At 31.3% G+C, this 6276-nt stretch overlaps 1 protein-coding gene across 1 annotated transcript in view; it reads right to left on the bottom strand.

The window, feature by feature from the left end:
* LOC137624743 (uncharacterized) overlaps positions 1–6276 on the bottom strand; it is a 412156-nt gene that overhangs the window by 926 nt on the left and 404954 nt on the right. The window lies entirely within an intron of this gene.

Here is a 6276-nt window from a genome sequence, read left to right on the forward strand (position 1 = left end):
ATGTTCATTATAGACCCAATTAAACAAAACAGTACAGATTTTCTATGTTCACTATATAACTGAATATCTGAATCAACAGGCTTAGAATGTCTAGGTATATTATAGAAATTGATATTCAGATAATTGAATATACAGAATGTCTGGGGTCATTATAGACCTAAGTATATAAATCAATAAATGTAGAATTTTTAGGTTCATGATAACAGTTAAAGTAAGGATGTGACAGGGACTTTCGTGTTTTTCCTAAAGCCACTCTCCCGGTATTATATATATATATATATATATATATATATATATATATATATATATATATATATATATATATATATATATATGTATGTATATATATATATATATTTATATATATATATATATATATATATATATGTATGTATATATATATATATATATATATATATATATATATATATATATATATATATATATATATATATATGTATATATATATATATATATATATATATATATACATATATATATATATATATATATATATATATATATATATATATATATATATATATCTATTTATCTATATCTATCTATCTATCTATCTATCTATATATATATATATATATATATATATATATATATATATATATATATATATATATATATATATATATATATGCATAAAAATCACAGGGAAACGTGATGCTCAGAGGCAAAATAATTACAGAGAAAATGAAATTGAAAGTATAAAATTAAGTCCTGACTAGTTTCGTGATACTCCTCTGAAAAAGTATCACGAAACTAATCAAGACTCAATTTTATACTTTCAATTTCATGTTAACTGTAATTATTTTATCCACACATTATACATATATATATTAGCGTATATGAGAGAGAGAGAGAGAGAGAGAGAGAGAGAGAGAGAGAGAGAGAGAGAGAGAGAGAGAGAGAGAGAGAGAGAGAGAGAGAGAGACGAAAGCGTCGTCTTTCATTCCGTAGACTTTCCACCACTGTTAGACGACCACACGAAACTTTCCAAACAATCCCAGATTTCCCTAAAACTGAGTCTTTTATTTTATATAATGTATATTTTATGAGAATATGCGTTATTAAGTTTGAGATTGATTGAATGAACTATATTTACATACAATCTTTAAGAATTTTATTTCAACAAATCTAATGTAGTGTTAATTATTTTTAAATGTTTTATTTTGATTGTTAGGACTTATCTTGCAGTTTATTTATTTCTTGGTTTCCTTTCCTCACACGGCTATTTTTCCCTGTTGGAGCCCTTAGGGTTATAGCATCCTGATTTACCAACCAGGGTTGTAGCTTAGCTAGTATTATTATTATTATCATTATTGTTATTATCATTATTATTACTCTTAGCAAAGCTACAACCCTCGTTACAAAACCAGAATGCTACAAGCCCAAGGACTACAACAGGAAAAGTAGCCCAGTAAAGAACGGATATAAGGAAATAGCAGATAAATCTTTTCAAGAAATGAATAAAAATATATAAAAATAAAAATCAGTAACATTGAAATAGATCAGTTATACATACATATATATATATATATATATATATATATATATATATATATATATATACATTTTACTTTACATCCTGAAGAGGGCCAATGTTTATTGGCCGAAATATAGTTATTTCCTGTGTTTCTTTTACGGGCCTTATTTAAAAAAACATGTTAAACTGTTCGATTACAGTTATAAGTAAGATATATATATATATATATATATATATATATATATATATATATATATATATATATATATGTATATATATACATATATATATATAAATAGATACACACATATATATATACATATATACATATATATATATATATATATATATATATATATATACACATATATGTATGTATATGTATATATATACATATATATATATATATATATATATATATATATATATATATATTATAAAACGAGACTTGAAAACGGGAAACTTATCATCTTTGGAAAGGAAATGAATTTCATAAGACACGTTTAAATTACAGTTGAAATCTTGAGGGGCAATTATTAGAGAGCAGACCTCCGCCACAGCAGCTTATTTCTAGACCTTTTTCTTGACCATGATCTTGACCTTTGACTTCTAAAATTTAATCATTTCCAGCTTTTTGCATAACAGTTAATCACTGCAAGTTTCATTACTCTAAGATTAAAATTGTGGCCAGGAAGCTGTTCACAAACAAACACAAAAAGGGGTAAAACATAACCTCCTTCCAACTTCGTTGGAGAAGGTGAGAACCTAAACTTTAACAAAAACATTCCTTTGATGTTCAATAGCACCTTTTTTTAAGTTATATCATCATCTACTTCAGGCTTCATGGTCCATATCCATGTAGGCCTGGGTCTTCCAACTCTTCTAGTGCCCTGTGAAGCCTAGTTAATGACTAGACGGGCACTCAGAGTGCAGACCTCCGCCGTGGCAACTTATTTCTCGACCTTGACCTTTGACAATAACATGTATTAATTGGTGTGGATTTTCACAATCAAATACGAACCAAGTTTGAAGTCTCTGTGACAACGATGTCCAAACTTATGGCTGATTACGTGAATTGGACATTTTGCTTGACCGTGACCTTGACCTTTGACCTTCCAAAATTTAATAATGTCCAGCTATTTATATAACAGTTAATCCCTGTAAGTTTCATTACTCTACGATTAGAAGTGTGGCCAGGAAGCTGTTCACAAACACACATACACACACAACCAGGGGCAAAAACATAACCTCCTTCCAACTTCGTTGGCGGAGGTAATAATCTAAAAGTAATTTTGCCTATAATGCTTTAAAAAATATCATAAAAACAGCAACAACAACAACACTAATAAAAACAAGTTTCATTAGTCTACGATCAAAATTGTGGCCAGGAAGCTGTTCACAAACAAACACACACACACACGCAAACACTAATTTTCCCCATCATGCTTTAATAATAATAATAATAATAATAATAATAATAATAATAATAATAATAATAATAATAATAAAGCAATTTCCCCATGTCAGGTGTTAAACTTCCCTAACTCCGTACAATGAACAACAAATCTTTGTGTAAAAAATATATACCATAAATATTTAAATAAACTTCTTGACCATACTTCATGTTAAAATGTTTAGTTAAAACAACCACATGTTCAATTGGATAGGAATAAAAAAAAAGAAAAAAACTGTCGAGAAACTCCCTAATCATGACACTGAATTATTACCTACTAAAAACAGCCAGCTCATAAAATATCCTAATTGGCATCTCTACTACATCCCAGCATTATCCTAGGGACCTTACTTTTGGAGTTTTCCCCTAGATTGATTGGCTTGGTATATGAACATATCTGGAGAGTTTGTTTATTATTTTACTATTTCCTAGAATTACTTAGGTAATAAATCAATATTTTTGGTTCTACCTAAATTAATCCGAGGGATTTAAATTAAAGTATTTAAAACCTAATTGGCATCTCTACCACAACCCCAGCATATCCTAGTGATAATACTTCTGAGGTTTTCCCCTAGATTGATTGGCTTGGTATATGAACATATCTAGGGAGTTTGTTTATTATTTTACTATTTCCTAGAATTACTTAGGTAATAAATCAATAGTTTTGGTTCTACCTAGATTAATCCGAGGGATTTAAATTAAAGTATTTAAAACCTAATTGGCATCTCTACCACAACCCCAGCATATCCTAGTGATAATACTTCTGAGGTTTTCCCCTAGATTGATTGGCTTGGTATATGAACATATCTGGGGAGTTTGTTTATTATTTTACTATTTCCTAGAATTACTTAGGTAATATATCAATAGTTTTGGTTCTACTTAGATTAATCTGAAGGATTTAAATTAAAGTATTTAAAACCTAATTGGCATCTCTACCACAACCCCAGCATATCCTAGTGATAATACTTCTGAGGTTTTCCCCTAGATTGATTGGCTTGGTATATTAACATATCTGGGGAGTTTGTTTATTATTTTACTATTTCCTAGAAATACACGGGTAATAAATCAATAGTTTTGGTTCTACATAGATTAATCCGAGGGATTTAAATTAAAGTATTTAAAACCTAATTGGCATCTCTGCCACATCCCAGCATATCCTAGTGATAATACTTCTGAGGTTTTCCCCTAGATTGATTGGCTTGGTATATTAACATATCTGGGGAGTTTGTTTAATATTTTACTATTTCCTAGAATTACTTAGGGAGTTTATCTATTATTTTACTATTTCCTAGAATTACTTAGGTAATAAATCAATAGTTTTGGTTCTACCTAGATTAATCTGAAGGATTTATATCAAAGTATTTAAATAAAAAACTAGAGATTTTTCAAAATTAGTGTGGGGATTTTCTTGATATGGAGAACAGGGTTGCCAGGTTGGCATTTTTTTCCGGCCAAAAAAAACTCAAATTTGACCTTTTGTATTTAAATAGGTTGGCCTTTAGTAATATGAAAAAAGCCGGCCCTTAAATACTATATTTTTGACCTTTTTTTTATTAATGGGTTGACCTTTTAAAGCCTCTGTTGATTAGAAATTGACCTTTTCTCATTTGCAATACCTGGCAACCCTGATGGAGAACTCTAGCGGGAGATTTCCCCGTCCAGAGCGTCTTCCCAAGTTGCCCCCAACACACCAGACGTTGGAAATTACATACAGGAAATTACTATGTGTTTTGATGAATGTTAATACAAGCAAATTTATCTGGAGGTTATAAAGAGAAGAGGGTTTGTACCTACAGATGGCAAGCCAGCGATCCCGCGCTAATATATGGACTATTGTTTCATCCGCTCAGTGTTGCCACATGGGTTAGTATAAAAATCCCCAAAACAACCTTAAAATCCCCAAAACAACCTAAAAAATCCCCATTTCCACAAATATATTCTCTTCTGTCTTGATCAGGTAGGCTTTACGAATAATAGAAATTACTCAATATACTTCATATAAGTGGAAGCAAACTAATTACAACAATATAAAGGTTTACTCGTCTTCGTTTCTTCATAGATATTTGTACAGAATATCCCCATCCTACAACCAAAATCCCCAAATCTAGGAATAAATTCCCATACCTGGCAACACTGCATCCGCTGCAAGCCAGGGATACATTTGGCGGGTATTTATTTTCGCGTATTATTATCATTATTATTATTACTTACTAAGCTACAACCCTAGTTGGAAAAGCAGAATGCTATAAGCCCAGGGGCTCCAACAGGGAAAATAGCTCAGTGAGGAAAGGAAAAAAGGAAAATAAAATATTCTAAGAAGAGTAACAACAATAAATATCTCCTATATAAACTATAAAAACTTTAACAAAACAGGAGGAGGAGAAATATGATAGGAGAGTGTGCTCGAGTGTACCCTCAAGCAAGAGAACTCTAACCCAAGACAGTGAAAGGCCATGGTACAGAGGCTGTGGCACTACCCAAGACTAGAGAACAGTGGTTTGATTTTGGAGTGTCCTTCTCCTAGAAGAGCTGCTTACCATAGCTAAAGAGTCTCTTCTACCCTTACCAAGAGGAAGACCATGGTACAGCGGCTATGGCACTACCCAAGACTAGAGAACAGTGGTTTGATTTTGGAGTGTCCTTCTCCTAGAAGAGCTGCTTACCATAGCTAAAGAGTCTCTTCTACCCTTACCAAGAGGAAAGTGGCACTGAACAATTACAGTGCGACAACCCCCTATTTCCAAGCAGTGGATATTCAAAGCGATTTAAAATCATCCTCCGAACCGACGCAATCAAAAGAAGAGATAAAATAAAAAGTTACAAGGACTGACAATCAGGTTCGAGTCGCTATCGCCTACATCAAAGGAGTTTACCGCGGAGGACCGACTCAGGGTTGCCAGGTTTTCTAAATGAGAAAAGGTCAATTTTTAATCAAGAGCAGCTTTAAAAGGCCAACCCATTAATAGAAAAAGGTCAAAAATATAGTATTAAGACTCAACTTTTTTCATATTACTAAAGGCCAACCTATTTTAAATACAAAAGGTCAAATTTGAGTTTTTTTTGGCCGGAAAAAAGGCCAAACTGGCAACCCTTGACCGACTCGCTTTTTGATAGGTAATTAGAAATCGTCCGTTTTCTATGCTTGGCGACTTAGGACAGCCCTTTTTATCTATCATATATTCCTCTAAATCAAAGCTAAATACATATATTAAACACTCTAGTTTATGAATATATGAAAATTCTAATGATTGATTAAACCAAAATATAAATAAATACTATTGACGAATATTAACGAGGCGGAAGCCAGAGATAAACGCAGCGATTT

The sequence above is a fragment of the Palaemon carinicauda genome, chromosome 2 (genome assembly GCF_036898095.1).
Source record: "Palaemon carinicauda isolate YSFRI2023 chromosome 2, ASM3689809v2, whole genome shotgun sequence".
Taxonomy (NCBI): Eukaryota; Metazoa; Arthropoda; class Malacostraca; order Decapoda; family Palaemonidae; genus Palaemon; species Palaemon carinicauda.